The sequence below is a fragment of the Triticum aestivum genome, chromosome 2B (genome assembly GCF_018294505.1).
Source record: "Triticum aestivum cultivar Chinese Spring chromosome 2B, IWGSC CS RefSeq v2.1, whole genome shotgun sequence".
NCBI classification, from domain to species: domain Eukaryota; kingdom Viridiplantae; phylum Streptophyta; class Magnoliopsida; order Poales; family Poaceae; genus Triticum; species Triticum aestivum.
In genome coordinates, this window is record NC_057798.1 from 398,050,317 (window position 1) to 398,072,537 (window position 22,221).

Below are 22,221 nucleotides of genomic sequence, written 5' to 3' on the forward strand. Positions count from 1 at the left end.
CCAAAAGTCTATCTGCATGGAGTTTCTTCATGCGCTTTACACCAATATGACCTTAACGGCAGTGCCACAAATATGCTGCACTATCATTATCAACTTTGCATCTTTTGGCATCAATATTATGAATATGTGTATCACCACAATTAAGATTCAACAGAAATAGAACACTCTTCAAGGGTGCACGACCATAAAAGATATTACTCGTATAAATAGAACAACCATTATTCTCCAATTTAAATGAATAATCGCCTCGCACTAAACAAGATCCAGATATAATGTTCATGCTCAACGTTGGCACCAAATAACAATTATTCAGGTCTAAAACTAATCCCGAAGGTAGATGTAGAGGTAGCGTGCCGACGGCGATCACATCGACTTTGGAACCATTCCCAACGCGCATCATCACCTTGTCCTTAGACAATCTTCATTTAATCCATAGCTCCTGTTTCGAGTTACAAATATGAGCAACTGAACCAGTATCAAATACCCACGCGCTACTACGAGCATTAGTAAGGTACACATCAATAACATGTATATCAAATATACCTTTGTTCACTTTGTCATCCTTCTTATCCGCCAAATACTTGGGGCGGTTCTATTTCCAGTGACCCGTCCCTTTGTAGTAGAAGCACTCAGTTTCATGCTTGGGTCCAGTTTTGGGTTTCTTCCCGGGAGTGGCAACTTGCTTTCCATTCTTCTTGAAGTTCCCTTTCTTTCCCTTGCCTTTTTTCTTGAAACTAGTGGTCTTATTAACCATCAACACTTGATGCTCCTTCTTGATTTCGACCTACGCAGCTTTGAGCATTGCGAAGAGCTCGGGAATTGTTTTATCCATCCCTTGCATATTATAGTTCATCACGAAGCCTTTGTAGTTTGGTGGCAGTGGTTGGAGAATTCTGTTAATAACACTATCATCTGGAAGATTAACTCCTAGCCGAGTCAAGTGATTATGAATCCAGACATTCTGAGTATGTGTTCATGACAGAACTATTCTCCTCCATCTTGCAGCTATAGAACTTGTTAGAGATTTCATATATCTCAACTCGGGTATTTGCTTGAAATATTAACTTCAACTCTTGGAACATCACTTATGCTCCATGACATTCAAAACGTCTATGAAGTCCCGATTATAAGCCGTAAAGCATGGCACACTAAACTATCAAGTAGTCATCAACATGCGACTGCTAGGCGTTCACAATGCCCGTGGTTGCTAGAAGGGGTGGCACACCTAGCGGTGCATCAAGGGCATAATTCTTCTGTGCACCAATGAGGATAATCCTCAAGTTATGGACCCAGTCCATGGAGTTGCTACCATTATCTTTCAACTTAGCTTTCTCTAGGAACGCATTAAAATTGAGGGGAACGGTAGCACGTGCCATAGATCTACAACATAGATATGCAAATACTATCAAGACTAAGTTCATGATAAATTAAGTTCAATTAATCAAATTACTTAAGAACTCCCACTTAGATAGACATCCCTCAAGTCATCTAAATGATACATGATCCAAATCAACTAACCCATGTCCGATCATCACATGAGATGGGGTAGTCATAAATGGTGAACATCTCTATGTTGATCATATCTACTATATGATTCACGTTCGACCTTTCGATCTCCAGTGTTCCGAGGCCATGTTTGTACATGCTAGGCTCGTCAAGTTTAACCCGAGTATTCCGCATGTGCAAAACTGTCTTGCACCCGTTGTATGTGAACATAAAGCCTATCACACCTGATCATCACGTGGTGTCTCAGCATGACGAACTGTTGCAACGGTGCATACTCAAGGAGAACACTTATACCTTGAAATTTAGTTAAGGGGTCATCTTATAATGCTACCGTCGTACTAAGCAAAATAAGATGCATAAAAGATAAACATCACATGCAATCAAAATATGTGACATGATATGGCCATAATCATCATGTGCTTTTGATCTCCATTTCCAAAGCATCGCCATGATCTCCATCGTCACCGGCTCGACACCTTGATCTTCATCATTGCGTTGTGGTCGTCTCACCAACTATTGCTTCTACAACTATCGCTAACGCATAGTGATAAAGTAAAGCAATTACATGGCGTTTGCATTTCATACAATAAAGATACAACCATAAGGCTCGTGTCGGTTGCCGATAACTTTTACAAAACATGATCATCTCATACAATAACGTATATCACATCATGTCTTGACCATATCACATCACAACATGCCCTGCAAAAACAAGTTAGACGTCCTCTACTTTGTTGTTGCAAGTTGTACGTGGCTGCTACGGGCTTCTAGCAAGAACCGTTCTTACCTATGGCACAAAAACCACAATGGTGATTTATCAAGTTTGCTGTTTTAACCTTCAACAAGGACTGGCCGCACTCAAATTCAATTCAACTAAAGTAGGAGAAACAGACACTCGCCAGCCACCTTTATGCAAAACTAGTTGCATGACTATCAATGGAACTGGTCTCATGAACGTGGTCATGTAAGGTTGGTCCGGGCCGCTTCATCCAACAATACCGCTGAATCAAAATAAGACATTGGTGGTAAGTAGTATGACGATCACGACCCACAACTCATTGTGTTCTACTCGTGCATATCATCTACGCATAGACTTGGCTCCGATACCACTGTTGGGAAACGTAGCATGCAATTTCAAAAAGTTTCCTACGCTCACGCAAGATCTATCTAGGACATGCATAGCAACAAGGGGGAGAGCGTGTCTATGTACCCTCGTATACTGTAAGCGTTTCACAATGTGGTTGATGTAGTCGAACTTTCTTTGCGATGCACTGATCGAGCACCGATCGAGTATCGAACATACGACACCTCCAAGTTCTGCACACGTTCATCTCGATGACGTCCCTCGCCTTCTTGATCCAGCAAGATGTCGAGGTAGTAGATGAGTTCCGTCAGCACGATGGCATGGTGACGGTGATGGTGAAGTGATCCGTGCAGGGCTTCGCCTAAGCACTATGAAGATATGACCGTGGGAGTAAACGGTGGAGGGGGGCGCCGCACACGGCTAACAATTGTCTGGCGTGTACTAGGGGGCGTCCCCACATATATATAGGTGGGAGGGAGAGGGGAGAGGCTAGGAGGTGCCCCAAGTAGGATCGAATCCTACTTGGGTTCCTCCTAGGCCGCCCCCTTCCTTATTTATCGGAGGGGAAAGGGAATAGGAGGGAGGAGGGAAGGAAGGGGGAGGCCAAATTCGCCCCTTTCCTTCTCCCTTCCCCTCTTTCTTTCTCTCCTGGTTCGGCCCATATGGGAGGCGCACCAGCCCCAGGTGGCTGGTGTGTTTCCCCTCTTGGCCCATTAGGCCCATATCTTTTGCCAAGGGTGCCCGGAACCCCTTCCGGTGACCCGATATGTACCCGGTACCCTCCGGAACACTTCTGGTGTCCGAATACTATCGTCCTATATATCAATATTTACCTCTCGGCCATTTCGAGACTCCTCGTCATGTCCGTGATCTCATTCGGGACTCTGAACAACATTCGGTCACCAAATCACATAACTCATATAACACTATATCGTCATCGAATGTTAAGCGTGCAGACCCTACGGGTTCGAGAACTATGTAGACATGACTGAGACACCTCTCCAATCAATAACCAATAGAGGAACCTGATGCTCATATTGGCTCCCACATAGTCTACGAAGATCTTTATCGGCCGAACCATTATGACAGCATACGTAATTCTGTTTGTCCATCGGTACGTTACTTGCCCGAGATTCGATCATCGGTATCTTCATACCTAGTTCAATCTCGTTACCGGCAAGTCTCTTTACTCATTCCTTAATACATCATCCTGCAACTAACTCATTAGTTACTTTGCTTGCAAGGCTTCTTATGATGTGTATTACCGAGAGGGCCCAGAGATACCTCTCCGATACTCGGAGTGACAAATCCTAATCTCGATCTATGCCAACTCAACAAACACCTTTGGAGATACCTGTAGAGCATATTTATAATCACCCAGTTACATTGTGACATTTTATAGCACACAAGGCATTCCTCCGGCATCCGGGAGTTCCATAATCTCATAGTCAAAGGAATAGGTATTTGACATGAAGAAATCAATAGCAATAAAAATGAACGATCAATATGCTAAGCTAACGGATGGGTCTTGTCCATCGCATCATTCTCTTAATGATGTGATCCTGCTATCAAATGACAACTCATGTCCATGGTTAGGAAACCTTAACCATCTTTGATCAACGAGCTAGTCAAGTAGAGACTCACTAGGGACACAGTGTTTGTCTATGTATTCACACATGTATTTAGGTTTCCGATCAATACAATTCTAGCACGAATAATAAACATTTATCATGAATAAGGAAATGTAAAATAACAAGTTTATTATGCCTCTAGGGCATATTTCCTTCAGTATATAGGTAGAGTAGGATGAGCATCACAAAAGACAGTTGGTTTTTGCAAAATTATTCAAAATCTTAACTTTAGTTTTCTGCAGAAAGCATTTTAGAGCTACCAATTTGCTAATCTCAGTGACACGGAAGCACTTCACAGAGTCTAAACATGCAGTTACGGTCAGATCGAGTTGCAGTTCGGTGACTCCCAGATGCTAGGGTTTCACTGAGAAATTGCTTTCGATCTCACCGATCAATACATTTCAGTTAGACCGATTTATACTTAGTGCAATGGCCTGGGTCAATCGGTGGGACCAAAAACTTCAATTCAGTCGGTCCGTGATGAGTTCGGGGGAAACCTAACTCTAAGATTTTGCATCAAATATATTCTAATAGAGTTTTGTTGTGGATAGGAAGCTTTCAATCGTGGTAAGAATGCAAGCAATAGCTTTATGCATTGAATCGGAAAAAGGAAATTGTACAAAGGGGCTGAACCATACCCTAACTTGGTGATGGCTCGCTACGGCGGCAACAACGGAGGAGATTCCCATTGACAGCGGCGAAGACCTACAACAACAGCGCACAGGTGGAGACGGCGATGATCCGGAGACCAAGAGCAGCAACAATGGGGGGCGCGGGCTCAAGTGTTTGAAGAATTTTCCAAATGTCGGGCCGTGGAGTATAAATACCCATTAGATGTCGATGGCGCCGAGTGGAACATTTCGGTGGCACCGAGATGCAAAACTACTTGCAGTTGCTACAACTCGGTGAGACCGAATTGTTCTAATCGGTGGCACCGAGATGAAACCTAGATCAACCTAGTGGTTTCGATGGGACCAAATATGAATGAGTTGGTTTGGCCGCAATTCACTAAGAGGTTTTGGAAGTAAGCCCTTGAAGGATCGGTGACTCCGAGTGCTCCTCACTCGGAGAGTTTGAAAAAGACTTGTTCAAATTTTGTGATATATCATGAATAGAATTTGAGAAAAGAAAAAGCATAGATAGCTAGACGGAGTACTTAGGCATTCTTGTCCATCCATTTGGCCAATAAAAACCAAACAATCAGAACTACAGATGGATGTTCTCGAATGGAGAAAATTATGCAACCAACATGCTCACACAATAAGATAACAAAAGAAACACGTGACAAAGCATGCACATACACTCTAGCATCTATCGAGCAATTGTCAATTACTAGGTCATCTATATATGAGTATATTGACTAAGGAGTCTGTTGGGGAACGTAGCATGCAATATCAAAAAAATTCCTACGCTCACGCAAGATCTATCTAGGAGATGCATAGCAATAAGAGGGGGAGAGTGTGTCTACGTACCCTCGTAGACAGAAAGCGGAAGCATTTGATAACGCGGTTGATGTAGTCGAACTTCTTCTCACTCTAACCGATCAAGCACCGAACGTACGGGACCTTCGAGTTCTGCACACATTCAGCTCGATGATGTCCTGTTGGAAACATGCCCTAGAGGCAATAATAAATTGTTTATTATTATATTTCCTTGTTCTTGATAATTGTCTATTGTTCATGCTATAATTGTATTAACTGGAAACCGTAATACATGTGTGAATACATAGACCACAACATGTCCCTAGTGAGCCTCTAGTTGACTAGCTCGTTGATCAATAGATGGTTATGGTTTCCTAACCATGGACATTGGATGTCATTGATAATGGGATCACATCATTAGAAGAGTGATGTGATGGACAAGACCCAATCCTAAGCATAGCACAAGATCGTGTAGTTCGTTTGCTAAGAGCTTTTCTAACATCAAGTATCATTTCCTTAGACCATGAGATTCTGCAACTCCCGGATACCGTAGGAATGCTTTGGGTGTACCAAACATCACAACGTAACTGGGTGGCTATAAAGGTGCACTACAGGTATCTCCGAAAGTGTCTGTTGGGTTGGCACGAATCAAGACTGGGATTTGTCCCTCCGTATGACAGAGAGGTATCTCTGGGCCCACTCGGTAATGCATCATCATAATGAGCTCAGTGTGAATAAGGAGTTAGTCATGGGATCATGCGTTACGGAACGAGTAAAGAGACTTGCCGGTAACAAGATTGAACAAGGTATAGGGATATCGACAATCGAATCTCGGGCAAGTAACATACCGATAGACAAAGGGAATTGAATACGGGATTGATTGAATCCCCGGCATTGTGGTTCATTCGATGAGATCATCGTGGAATATGTGGGAGCCAATATGGGTATCCAGATCCCGCTATTGGTTATTGGCCAGAGAGGTGTCTTGGTCATGTCTGCATGGTTCCCGAACCCGTAGGGTCTACACACTTAAGGTTCGGTGACGCTAGAGTTGTTATGGGAAATAGTATGTGGTTACCGAATGTTGTTCGGAGTCCCGGATAAGATCCCGGACGTGACGAGGAACTCCGAAATGGTCCGAAGGTGAAGATCAATATATTGGACGAAAGGTATTGGAGTCCGGAATTGTTTCGGGGGTACCGGGTGACGACCAGCGTGTCCGAAAGAGATTTCGGAGGCCTCGACAAGCATTGGGGGGCCTTATGGGCCAAGGGGAGGGGGCACATCAGCCCACTAAGGGGCTGAGCGCCCCTCCCACCCCTTCTCATGTAACTTGGAGAGTTGGGGGTGCCTCCCCTAGGGCAGCCACCCCTCCCGGCTTGGGGGGCAAGTTTCCTAGGGGTGGGGGCGCCCAAACCCATCTAGGGTTTCCCCTGTGGCCACCGCCCCTCCCCTAGGGAAACCCTAGGGCGCCTCCTCCTTCCCCTTCCCCCTATATATAGTGAGGGAGAGAGAGGGCAGCCGCACCCCTTCCCTGGCGCAGCCCCTCCCTCCTCCAACTCTTCCTTGTCCTCCATAGTGCTTGGCGAAGCCCTACAGGAATACCACAAGCTCCACACCACGCCATCGTGCTGCCGGAGCTCTCCCTCAACTTCTCCTCTCCCCTTGCTGGATCAAGAAGGAGGAGACGTCCCCGAGCTATACGTGTGTTGAACGCGGAGGCGCCGTCTGTTCGTCGCTAGATCGGATCTTCCACGATTTGAATCGCCGCGAGTACTACTCCATCAACCGCGTTCTTGTAACGCTTTCGCTTAGCGATCTTCAAGGGTATGAAGATGCACTTCCTTCTCTCTCTCGTTGCTAGCATCTCCTAGAATGATCTTGGTGACATGTAGGAATTTTTTTGAATTATTGCTACGTTCCCCAACAGTGGCATCATGAGCTAGGTCTATGCGTAGATTCTATGCATGAGTAGAACACAAGTAGTTGTGGGCGTTGGTTTGTTCAATATGCTTACCGCTACTAGTATTATATTGATTTGGCGGCATTGTGGGATGAAGCGGCCCGGACCGACCTTACACGTACGCTTAGGTGAGACAGGTTCCACCGACTGACATGCACTTGTTGCATAAGGTGGCTAGCGGGCGTCTGTCTCTCCCACTTTAGTCGGATCCGATTCGATGAAAAGGGTCCTTATGAAGGGTAAATAGCAATTGGCATATCACCGGTGTGGCTTTTGCGTAGGTAAGAAACGTTCTTGCTAGAAACACATAGCAGCCACGTAAAACATGCAACAACAATTAAAGGACGTCTAACTTGTTTTTGCGGGGTATGCTATGTGATGTGATATGTCCAAAGGATGTGATGTATGAGATTGATCATGTTCTTGTAATAGGAATCACGACTTGCATGTCGATGAGTATGACAACCGACAAGAGCCATAGGAGTTGTGTATGACCTGCGTGTCATTGAAAATGCCATGTAATTACTTTACTTTATTGCTAACTGTTAGCCATAGTAGTAGAAGTAATAGTTGGCGAGACAACTTTATGAAGACACGATGATGGAGATCATGATGATGGAGATCATGGTGTCATGCCGGTGACGAAGGTGATCATGCCGTGCCTCAAAGATGGAGATCAAAGGTGCAAGATGATATTGGCCATATCATGTCACTTTATGATTTGCATGTGATGTTTGTCATGTTTACATCTTATTTGCTTAGAACGGCGGTAGCATAAATAAGATGATCCCTCACTAAAATTTCAAGAAAGTGTTTCCCCTAAATATGCACCGTTGCGAAAGTTTGTCGTTTCGAAGCATCACGTGATGATCGGGTGTGATAGATTCTAACGTTCGCATACAACGGGTGTAAGCCAGATTTACACATGCAAAACACTTAGGTTGACTTGAAGAGCCTAGCATGTACAGACATGGCCTCGGAACACAAGAGACCGAAAGGTTGAACATGAGTCGTATAGTGGATACGATCAACATGAAGATGTTCACCAATGATGACCATTCCATCTCACGTGATGATCGGACACGACCTAGTTGACTCGGATCATGTATCACTTAGATGACTAGAGGGATGTCTGTCTGAGTGGGAGTTCACTAAATAATTGATTAGATGAACTTAATTATCATGAACATATTCAAAAGGTCTTTGCAAATTATGTCGTGGATTGCGCTTTAGTTCTACTATTTTAGATATGTTCCTAGAGAAAATTTTAGTTGAAAGTTGACAGTAGCAATTATGCGGACTGGGTCCATAAACTGAGGATTGTCCTCATTGCTGCGCAGAAGGATTATGTCCTTAATGCACCGCTCGATGTGCTGAACCTCGAGCGTCGTCTGTGGATGTTGCGAACATCTGACATACACGTTTTGATGACTACGTGATAGTTCAGTGCATAATGTTAAACGGTTTAGAATTGAGGCACCGAAGACATTTTTTGAAACATCGCAGAACATATGAGATGTTCTGAGAACTAAAATTGGGATTTCAGGCTCATGTCCACGTCAAGAGGTATGAGACCTCCGACAAGTTTCTTAGCCTGCAAGCTAAGGGAGAAAAGCTCAATCGTTGAGCATGTGCTCAGATTGTCTAAGTACTACAATCGCTTGAATCGAATGGGAGTTAATCTTCTAGATGAGATAGTGATGGTTCTCCAAAGTCACTGCCACCAAGCTACCAGAGCTTCATGATGAACTATAACATATCAGGGATAGACATGATGATCCTTGAGCTATTCGTGATTTTTGACACTGCGAAAGTAGAAATCAAGTAGGAGCATCAATTGTTGATGGTTAGTAAAACCACTAGTTTCAAGAAGGGCAAGGGCAAGAAAGGGATACTTCATGAAACGGCGAATCAGTTGCTGCTCTAGTGAAGAAGCCCAAGGTTTAACCCAAACCCGAGACTAAGTGCTTCTGTAATAAGGGGAACGGTCAGTGAAGCAGAACTACCCTAGATACTTGGTAGATGAGAAGGCTGGCAAGGTCGACAGAAGTATATTGGACATATATTATATTAATGCATACTTTACTAGTACTCCTAGTAGCACCAGGGTATTAGATATCGGTTCGGTTGCTAATTGTCAGTAACTCGAAATAAAAGGTTGCGGAATAAATAGAGACTAGCCAAGGTGAGAAGATGATATGTGTTGGAAGTGTTTCCAAGGTTGATGTGATCAAACATCGTACTCTCCCTCTACCATCAGGATTGGTGCTAGACCTAAATAATTGTTATTTGGTGTTTGCGTTGAGCATAGACATGATTGGATTATGTTTATCGCAATACGGCTATTCATTTAAGGAGAATAATGGTTACTATTTATTTGAATAATACCTTCAATGGTCTTGCACCTAAAATGAATGGTTTATTGAATCTCGATCGTAGTGATGCACATGTTCATGCCAAAAGATATAAGATAGTAATGATAGTACCACCTACTTGTGGCACTACCATTTGAGTCATATTGGTATAAAACGCATGAAGAAGCTCCATGTTGATGGATCTTTGGACTCACTTGTTTTCGAAAAGTTTGAGACATGCGAACCATGTCTATTGGTATATACGCATGAAGACACTCCATGCAGATGGATCGTTTGGACTCATTTGATTTTGAATCACTTGAGACATGCAAATCATACCACATGGGCAAGATGACTGAAAGGCCTTGTTTTCAGTGAGATGGAACAAGAAAGCAACTTGTTGGAAGTATTACATTTTGATGTGTGCAGTCCAACGAGTGCTAAGGCACGCAGTGGATATCATTATGTTCTTACTTCACAGATGATTTGAGTAGATGCTAAGTATATTTACTTGATGAAACACAAGTCTGAATTACTGAAAGGTTCAAGTAATTTCAGAGTGAAGTCGAAGATCGCCGTGACAAGAGGATAAAATGTCTATGATATGATCATAGTGATGAATATCTGAGTTACGAGTTTGGCACACAATTAAGACATTGTGGAAATTGTTTCACAGCTAATACTGCCTGGAACACCATAGTGTGATCGTGTGTCCGGACATCATAGCTGCACCCTATTGGATATGGTGCATACCATGATCTCTTATCGAATTACCACTATCGCTTATGGGTTAGGCATTAGAGACAACCGCATTCACTTTTAATAGGGCACCACGTAATTTCGTTGAGATGACACCGTATGAACCATGGTTTAGATAAACCTAAGCTGTCATTTCTTAAAAGTTTGGGGCTGCATCGCTTATGTGGAAAAGTTTTAGCCTAATAAGATTGAACCCAAAGCGGATAAATGCATCTTCATATGACACCCAAAATAGTTGGGTATACCTCCTATTTCAGATCCATAAGCAAAAGCGATTGTTTCTAGAAACGGGTCCTTTCTCGAGGAAAAGTTTCTCTCGAAAGAATTGAGTGGGAGGATGGTGGAGACTTGATGAGGTTATTGAACCATCACTTCAACTAGTGTGTAGCAGGGCACAGGAAGTTGTTCCTGTGGTGCCTACACCAATTGAAGTGGAAGCTTATGATAGTGATCATGAAACTTTAGATCAAGTCACTACCAAACCTCATAGGTCGACAAGGATGCGTACTACTTCAAAGTGGTACGTAATCCTGTCTTGGAGGTCATGTTGCTAGACAACAATGAACCTACGAGCTATGGAGAAGCGATGGTGGGCCCGGATTCCGAAGAATGGCTCGAGGCCATAAAATTCAAGAGAGGATCCATGTAATAAAAACAAAGTATAGACTTTGGAAGAACTACTTGATGGTCGTAAGGCTGTTGGGTACAAATGGATTTTAAAAGGAAGACGGACAATGATGGTAAGTGTCACCATTAAGAAAGCCTGACTTGTCGCTAAGATGTTTTCTGACAAGTTCAAGGAGTTGACTATGATGAGACTTTCTCACTTGTAGCGATGCTAAGAGCCTGTTGGAATTATATTAGCAGTTATTGCATTATTTATGAAATCTTGTAGATAAATGTCAAAACATTGTTTCCTCGACGATTTTCTTGAGGAAAGGTTGTATATGATACAACCAGAAGGTTTTGTCGATCCTAAAAGATGCTAACAAGTATGCAAAGCTCCAACGATCCTTCTAAGGACTGGAGTAAGCATCTCGGAGTTGGAATATACGCTTTGATGAGATGATCAAAGATTTTGGGTTTATACAAAGTTTATGAGAAACTTGTATTTCCAAAGAAGTGAGTGGGAGCACTATAGAATTTCTGATGAATATATGTTGTTGACATATTGTTGATCGGAAATGATGTAGAATTTCTAGAAAGCATATAGGGTTGTTTGAAAGGTGTTTTTCAATAAAAACCTGGATTAAGCTACTTGAACATTGAGCATCAAGATCTATAAGGATAGATGAAAAACGCTTAATAGTACTTTCAAATGAATACATATCGTGACAAGATTTTGAAGGAGTTCAAAATAGATCGGCAAAGAAGGAGTTCTTGGCTGCGTTATAAGGTGTGAGTATTGAGTAAGACTCAAGACCTGACCACGCAGAAGAGAGAGAAAGGATGAAGGTCATCCCCTATGCTTTAGACGTAGGCTCTATAGTATGCTATGCTGTGTACCGCACCTGAAGTGTGCCTTGCCATGAATCAGTCAAGGGGTACAAGAGTGATCCAGGAATGGATCACAGAACAGCGATCAAAGTAGTCCTTAGTAACTAGTGGACTAAGGAATTTTCTCGATTATGGAGGTGGTAAAAGAGTTCGTCGTAAAGGGTTACATCGATGCAAACTTTGACACTCATCTGGATGACTCTGAGTAGTAAACCAGATTCATATAGTAGAACAGTTATCTGGAATAGTTCCAAATAGCGCGTGGTAGCTGCATCTACAAGATGACATGGAGATTTGTAAAGCACACACGGATCTGAAAGGTTCAGCCCTGTTGACTAATAACCTCTCTCACAAGCGAGATATGATCAAACCCCATGGGTGTTGGATTCATTACAATCACATAGTGATGTGAACTAGATTATTGACTCTAGTGCAAGTGGGAGACTGTTGGAAATATGCCCTAGAGGCAATAATAAAATGGTTATTATTATATTTCCTTGTTCATGATAATTGTCTATTGTTCGTGCTATAATTGTATTAACTAGAAACCGTAATACATGTGTGAATACATAGACCACAACATGTCCCTAGTGAGCCTCTAGTTGACTAGCTCGTTGATCAATAGATGGTTATGGTTTCCTAACCATGGACATTGGATATCATTGATAATGGGACCACATCATTAGAAGAATGATGTGATGGACAAGACCCAATCCTAAGCATAGCACAAGATCGTGTAGTTCGTTTGCTAAGAGCTTTTCTAATGTCAAGTATCATTTCCTTAGACCATGAGATTGTGCAACTCCCAGATACCGTAGGAATGCTTTGGGTGTACCAAACGTCACAACGTAACTGGGTGGCTATAAAGGTGCACTACAAGTATCTCCGAAAGTGTTTGTTGGGTTGGCACGAATCGAGACTAGGATTTGTCACTCCGTATGACGGAGAGGTATCTCTGGGCCCACTCGGTAATGCATCATCATAATGAGCTCAGTGTGACCAAGGAGTTAGTCACGGGATCATGCATTACGGAACGAGTAAAGAGACTTGCCGGTAACGAGATTGAACAAGGTATAGGGATACCGACAATTGAATCTTGGGCAAGTAACATACCGATAGACAAAGGGAATTGAATACGGGATTGATTGAATCCCCGACATTGTGGTTCATCCGATGAGATCATCGTGGAACATGTGGGAGCCAATATGGGTATCCAGATCCCTCTATTGGTATTGGCCGGAGAGGTGTCTCGATCATGTCTACATGGTTCCCGAACCCGTAGGGTCTACACACTTAAGGGTCGGTGACGCTAGAGTTGTTATGGGAAATAGTATGTGGTTACCGAAGGTTGTTTGGAGTCCCGGATGAGATCCCAAACATGACGAGGAACTCCGGAATGGTCCGGAGGTGAAGATCGATATATTGGACGAAGGGTATTGGAGTCCGGAATTGTTCTGGGGGTACCGGGTGACGACCAGCGTGTCCGAAAGGGGTTTCGGAGGCCCTGACAAGCGTTTGGGGGGCCTATGGGCCAAGGGGAGGGGGCACATCAGCCCACTAAGGGGCTGAGCGCCCCTCCCACCCCTTCTCACGTAACTTGGAGAGGTGGGGGCACCTCCCCTAGGGCAGTCACCCCTCCCGGCTTGGGGGGCAAATTTCCTAGGGGTGGGGGCGCCTAGACCCATCTAGGGTTTCCCCTATGGCCGCCGCCCCTCCCTAGGGAAACCCTAGGGCGCCTCCTCCTCCCCCCTTCCCCCTATATATAGTGAGGGAGAGAGAGGGCAGCCGCACCCCTTCCCTGGCGCAGCCCCTCCCTCCTCCAACTCTTCCTTCTCCTCCGTAGTGCCTGGTGAAGCCCTGCAGGAATACCACAAGCTCCACCACCACGCCGTCGTGCTGCCGGAGCTCTCCCTCAACTTCTCCTCTCCCCTTGCTGGATTAAGGAGGAGACGTCCCCAAGCTGTACGTGTGTTGAACGCGGAGGCGCCGTCCGTTCGGCGCTAGATCAGATCTTCCATGATTTGAATCGCCGCGAGAACGACTCCATCAACCGCGTTCTTGTAACGCTTCCGCTTAGCGATCTTCAAGGGTATGAAGATGCACTCCCTTCTCTCTCTCGTTGCTAGCATCTCCTAGAATGATCTTGGTGACACGTAGGAATTTTTTTGAATTATTGCTACGTTCCCCAACACATCCCTCGAACTCTTGATCCAGCAAAGTGTCGAGGAAGTAGATGAGTTCCGTCAGAACGGCGGTGTGGTGTCGGTGATGTGCATGGCTTCGACTAAGCACTACGAGAATATGACCGAGGGTGTAATCTGTTGAGGGAGGCACCGCACACGGCTAACGATTGTTGGTGTGTGTTCTAGGCGCCCCCTCCCCATGTATATATAGGTGGGAGGGGAGGGGAGCAGACTTGGGGTGCCCCAAGTAGGAGGAATCCTACTTGGGGCCCTAGTCTGATTCGCCCCCCCTTTCCTTATTACTGGAAGGGGGAAAAGGGAAGAGGGAAGGGAGGAAGGAAGGGGGGGGGGGCGAGCCCCCTCTTCCTTCTCCTATCTGGCCTCCTGCCTTAAGGGGGGCGCCACCCCTTGTGGGCTGGTGTGCTCCCCTCTTATGTCCCATAAGGCCCATTATTCCCCCCCCCCGGGGGGGGGGGGGGTCTGGTAACCCCCCGGTAGTCCCATAAATACCCGATACTACCCGAAACACTCCAGTGTCCGAATACTATCATCCTATATATCAATCTTTATCTCTCAACCATTTAGAGACTCCTCATCGTGTCCTTGATCTCATCCAGGCCTCCGAACAACATTCGGTCACCAAATCACATAACTCATATAATACAAAATCATCATCGAATGTTAAGCGTGCGGACCCTACGGGTTTGAGAACTATGTAGACATGACCGAGACACCTCTCTAGTCAATAACCAATAGCGAAACCTGGATGCTCATATTGGCTCCCACATATTTTACAAAGATCCTTATCGGTCGAACCGTTATGACAACATACGTTATTCCCTTTGTCATCGGTATGTTACTTGTCCGAGATTCGATCGTCGGAATCTTCATACCTAGTTCAATCTCGTTACCGATAAGTCTCTTTACTCATTTCGTAATACATCATCTTGCAACTAACTCATTAGTCACTTTGCTTGCAAGGCTTCTTATGATGTGTATTATCGAGAGGGCCCAGGGATACCTCTCTGATACTCGGAGTGACAAATCCTAATCTCGATCTATGCCAACCCAACAAACACATTCGGAGATACCTGTAGAGCATATTTATAATCACTCAGTTACGTTGTGATGTTTGATAGCACATAAGGCATTCCTCCGGTATCCGGGAGTTGCATAATCTCATAGTCGAAGGAATATGTATTTGACATGAAGAAAGCAATAGCAATAAAACTGAACGATCATAATGCTAAGCTAACGAATGGGTCGTGTCCATCAAATCATTCTCCTAATGATGTGATCCCGTTTATCAAATGACAACACATGTCTATGGTTAGGAAACTTAACCATCTTTGATCAACGAGCTTGTCTAGTAGAGGCTTACTAGGGACAAAGTATTTTGTCTATGTATACACACATGTATCAAGTTTTCGATTAATAAAATTCTAGCATTAATATTAAACATTTATCATGAAATAAGGAAATATAAAATAACAACGTTATTATTGCCTCTAGGGCATATTTCCTTTAGAATCAAATGATAACATTTGATCATAGGTCATACTCATTGTTTAAGCTCAAGTGGGTTTACCACTTTTACATAAAGCATTGCTGTGTTCACACCATTAGAGTTACTTTAGATCAAATCTTAGAGCAAAGATCCACCTAGATGTGATATCCCCCCCTAATAGGGATGAACTAACCTTGGGTTTTGTCTATGATGACTTCATGTGAAAGGATATCCATAGACATAGAGTGAAACACAAATATGATGATGTCCATGAAAGCATTAGGTTACCTTGTCCCTTGTCTTACCAACAAGAGGAGTTGTGACTCCTTGAACTAGTGCAAGATATGAAAGTTGATTGCACATGTCCTCGCTAAAGTGAATGTGAGTGAAGTATGTTGGCGGAGTCACCCTCAAGAACACTCTAGTTCTTCTTCTTTGGGATCCACATCGACTTGATGGGAATCCTTGGTGTAGTCGTACTTGACGAAGTAGAACTTGACGTAGTCTTGGGAACCCACTTGACCATGGCCTTAGGAGCTTCTTCAAATGAATCATTCTCTAATTGGCCTTTTATCTTGTGGTCTTGTGGTGGAAGATCATCTTGAGCTTGTGTTCCCTTGAAAGAAGTGGGTTCATACTTCTCTTGTTGAGGAACAAACTTCGTCTTGGGGTATTGACCTTCTTCCCACTCAACTCCATTGGCATTGAACTTTCGTTCAAAACCAACACCTTGATTCTTCTGGTGCCTTCCTTGCTTGCGTACAATTTCCTCAAATTGCTTACTTTCGGCAAGGCTCTTGTAAACACCTTTCTCTATAATTCCCTTTAATAAGATATTTTCTTGCTTAAGTGTAACTTGTCTAAGAGAATCATTAGTGGAACCAAGAGAACTGCTAGAAGCAACAGTATTGGATTTAACATGGTTATTGATACTACTAGAGGAAGAATCTTTCTTCTTCTTGTTGCTAGATTTTACTTGTGGCATAAAAGTAGACAAGAGGAGACGTTTGGCAAGATAAGAAGAACTCTTCTTCCGAAGATCATCATTGATAACTTTTAGGAACTCATGCTCTTACTCTAAATTTAGCTTCTCGAAGCATAGTTTCTCATGAGTCCTTTGGAGCTCTCTATGATCCTCTAGAGTTGTTTCATGAGCCAACTTAAGAGTGTCTAGTTCTTTAGTTAGACGCTCAATCTCCCTCTTATCATTGCCATTCGTTTCATCTTGATTAGCATGATTATTAGCAAGTTCATCATAGTTTTCATCACTAGGTTGTCAACAAGTAAGTCATCATCACCTAGCAAATCATCTTCATCGCTATTGAAATCAACATAATCGGGGTGTGATACCTTAGGGCCTTTAGCCATGAAGCATCTTCCAATTCCTTCATTTGGTGAGTCAAATATGTCGTAGGAGTTGGATGACACAAGTGCAAGATCGACAACACCTTCATCTTGAATACCTTCGAAGTCGGAGTGATAGCTTCTCTCAGAGTAGTTGTTGGAGTCGGAACCGGATACCCATTGACCAACATGAGCTTGATGTCTTCGTCTTGTGTAGCTCTTTGATGACTTGTCCTTCCTTTCCCCGAATCCTTGCTTCTACGAGAGGGTCTTCGTTCATAGCGATCATCTATACTCCTTCTCTCTCTTGGAGGTGATTCATCTCTTCTACTTCTCCTTTTTGGTGAATCTTCTCTTTTATTGTAGGGAGCCGTACACTCATTGGAGTAATGTTGGGTCTTCCATAATTGTAGCAATTACGATCACGACTAGAAGACCTTTTGCCATTGTAGGACCATGACTTGGACCTTCTTTCTTTGCTTCTATTCTTGTATAATTTGTTGAAGTTCTTCACCATTAGGCTCAATTCTTCATTGAAGACTTGTTTCTCACTTGATGTTGTAGGAGCATCACTTGAAGCTTTGTAAGCACCACTTGACTTGTTGTGGAGCTCTTTCTTATCCTTGAGTGACATCTCATGAGCAACAATTCTACCAATGACTTCCATGGGCTTGAGATCTTTGTAATCGGGCATCATTTGAATCAAGGTGCACACTGTATCATATTTTCCATCCAAGGCTCTTAGGATCTTCTTGATGATGAATTTGTCGGTCATCTCTTCGCTTCCTAAGCCGGCAATCTCATTGGTGATGAGATCAAGCCTAGAGTACATCTCGGCGACTCCTTCACCATCCTTCATCTTGAACTTGTCAAGTTGACTTTAAAGCACATCAAATTTGGATTCCTTGACAGACTCGGTACCTTCATGCATATCAACAAAGTACCCCAAATTTCCTTTACATCCTCAAGGCAGCTGATTTTGTTGAATTCTTCGGGGCACAATCCATTGAAGAGAATATCGCAAGCTTGAGCATTGTATTGCAACATCATAATTTCATCCGCAGACGCTTCATGATCCGGTTCTTTTCCATCCTCGAAGAATAGCCCAAACGGCGGGGTTATGACCAAGAATATGCATTTTCATCTTATGCTTCCAACTAGCAAAATTAGTACCATCAAAGTAAGGACCTCTACGGTGGTAATTTCCCTCGCTAGACGCCATACTCTCCTAGGCTGTGAAACCAAGGTTATGATCACCAAAGCTATGGAAATCAAGGAAAATGGAGACCAAAGCTTTGATACCACTTGTAGGGTCGAAAGTAGGTCTAGAGGCGGGGGTGATTAGACTACTTGACCAAATAAAAATCTAACCTTTTCCCAATTTTAGTTGTGGGCAGATTTTAGCAACTAACACAAGTCAAGTAATCAACCTACACATGCAATTCTAAGAGTGTAGGAGCGGCAAGTAAAAACATTGCATATGAAGGTAAATGGAAGGGTTTGGAGAGTGCAAACGCAGTGGAGACACAGAGATTTTTGGTGTTGTTCTGATAGGTGGTGCTATCGTACGTCCACGTTGATGGAGACTTCAACCCACGAAGTGTAATGGTTGCGCGAGTCCACCGAGGGCTCCACCCACAAAGGGCCTACGAAGAAGCAACCTTGTCTATCCCACCATGGCCATCGCCCACGAAGGACTTGCCTCACTTGGGTAGATCTTCATGAAGTAGGCGATCTCGTTGCCCTTACAAACTTCTTGGTTCAACTCCACAATCTTGACAGAGGCTCCCAAGCAACACCTAACCAATCTAGGAGACACCACTCTTCAAAAGGTAATAGATGTCGTGTTGATGATGAACTCCTTGCTCTTGTGCTTCAAATAATAGTCTCCCAACACTCAACTCTCTCTTACAGATTTGGCTATGGTGGAAAGATGATTTGAGTGGAAAGCAACTTGGGGAAGGCTATAAATCAAGATTCTTGTGGTAGGATTGGAATATCTTGATCTCAACACATGAGTAGGTGGTTCTCTCTCAGAAAATGTATGGTGGAAGTGTAGGCACGTTCTGCTGGCTCTCTCACATATGGAGAAGGGGGTGGAGGGGTATATATAGCCTCCACACAAAATCCAACCGTTACACACATTTGACCCAACTCGGTCAGACCGAATAGATGAACTCGGTGAGACCGGTTTAGTTCAAAATGTGAACATTAGGAATCATGGTGGGACCGACTGGAACAACTCGGTGGGACCGATGTGCTAGGGCTTAGGGCAAACATCAACTCGGTGGCGCCGATTGCATCAACCCGGTGAGACCGAAGTGAAGCAATAAGATAATAGAGCAAATGCCAAGCCAACTCGGTGAGACCAATTGCATAACTCGGTGAGACCGAAATAAACGCAACAAGTCACAGAGCATTGGCAAGGCCATCTTGGTGAGATTGAGATCCGTATCGGTGACCAAACTGTTAGGGTTTCTGGCAATGGCTATGTCATATGAACTCGGTGGCTCCGGGTAGAAAGAATCGGTGGGGCCGAGTTTGAGTTTAGGGTTTTGACATATTTGGAATGAGAAAGTGATTGAGGGATTTTGGAGCAATATCACTAAGCATTTGAGCAAGCAAGCCATTAAGCAACACCTTATCCCCTTTTAATATTATTGGTTTTCCTATGGGCTCAATGTGATCTTGGATCACTAAATTAGAAATGAAGAGTCTTGAGCTTTTGCCAATATGTGTCCTTAGCATTTTGAGGGGTCCACATCTATAGTTCATGCCATGCCATTCATTAAACTTTCTGAAATATTAAACTTGAATAGATATTAGTTCAATGAGCTATATGTTGTTATGAATTACCAAAGCCACCTGGGGATTAGTTGCACTTTCAGTTAGGTTTTATTTGGTCAAGTAGTCTAATCACCCCTCTCTAGACATACTTTTGATCCTACACCGATCCGCACTAGAGCACGCAGTGGCCCGCTGTGGTGGTGTGCAACTCAACCCCGGCTTCGTGCCGCCGCCCCTAGAGGTCACGCCGGAGGAGGAGGAGGAGGCCTACCATGCCGCATTGGAGGCGGCGCTGCAGCGCACCTTGGAGGAGAGCAAATGCAAGGAGGACACGCGCTGTCGACGGCGAGGACTGTGTCCACCCCCACCACCGCCGCCTGCCCTCGAGCCCAAGGCTGAGCCTAAGCGCATGGCCACAACGCCCATGAAGCCTGCGTCGGAGATGTACGTGTAGACTGGCATTGTCCGCGAGTGGGTGAGCGCGCTAGCCGTCTACATGGACATGTCACGGAGGAGGAGGTGGCTTACCTCGAGCGATGGAGGCAGGACCGGCTGGCGGAGGAGTGGGCCAACGGTGCACCAAATGCAGGCTGAGCGCGAGGAGGAGGAGCGCCGCTCCCACTGGGCATAGGAGGAGGAGGAGGAGGAGCGCAGTGAGTAGCAAGAGGAGGCGCCCGCCCGCCGTGCAGTGCTGCTTGTGAGCTGCGTTGGGATTTCCCCCCGAAGAGGAGAGGAGATGCAACACAGTAGAGATAAGTATTTCACTTAGTGAGAACCAATGTATCAATCCAGTAGGAGAATCACACAAAGCCTCGTGAACAACACCTGCACAAATAAAAGCAAATACTTGCACCCAACGCGGACAAGAGGGTTGTCAATCCCCTTGAACTCGTTACTTGCAAGGATCAAATCTTGTATAGGTAGACAGATAAATTGCAAAACAAAATAAAAGATGAAAATTGCAGCAGAGAATATTTTGCTCATATATATAGGCATCACGTCCAAGACAAATAGACCGACTCCTGCCTGCATCTACTACTATTACTCCTCCCATCGACCGCTATCCAACATGCATCTAGGGTATTATAAGTTAATAAAAACAAAGTAACACCTTAAAGCAAGATGACATGATATAGACAAAGTAAACCCAATCAATACGAGTAAACCCCGTCATTTTACCATTAATGAGAACAATACAAATACTTGTCTTGCCTTTCTGTCACTGTGATAGAGCACCACAAGATTGAACTCATCACAAAGCACCTCTCTCGCTGAAGATAAATCATTCTAGTTCGCCAAACCAAACAAATAGATTGAAGAGAAATACAAAGCTATAACAATCATGCATAATAAAGTTCAGAAAAGACTTCATTAATATTCAGATAATAAACCCATTATTTATTGGATACCAACAAACACACCACAAAAAGAAGATTACATAGAATATAACTCCAAGAACACTGAGGAAAACATTGTATTGAAGATCAAAGAGAGAGAAGAAGCCATCTAGCTACTAGCTATGGACCTATAGGTTTGTGGTGAACTATTCACGCATCATCGGAAGACAACAAGGATGATGTAGAAGCCATTCGCGATCGATTCCCCTCCGGTAGAGTACCGGAAAAGGCCTCTAGATGAGATTGCGGAAGAATAGAAACTTGCAGCGGCGGGAAAAGTGTTCCGGGTGGCTCTGTTGGTTTCCAAATATTTGAGAATTTATAGAAGTGGAATTAGGCCAGACAGAGCCCCGTGGGGCCCATAGGCGTGCCCTGTTGCCTTGCTGTCTCCTCGGTTGCTGTCTGGTCTCCTCCCGAAGCTTCTAGGATCTCTCTTGTCCAGGAAAAAATCGTCAAAAAGTTTTGTAGCGTCTGGACTCCGTTTGATACTGATTTCATGGAAAACCAAAAACAAGTAGAGAACACCAACTAACACTTGGCACTTGGTTAATAGGTTAGTCCCCAAAATGATATAAATCACCACAGAAAGGAATATAAAACATCCAAGATTGATATTATAATAGCATGAGAAAATAAAAAATTATAGATACGTTGGAGACGTATCACGCAGCAATGCCACCGTCGGAGCAGACGCTGGAGGAGTTGGCACGGCTGGCGGGGGAGACCGCCTTCCCGTGGGTTGGGCGCCTCTAGCCTTCGCCAACCTCATCGACGACGACGACAACGAC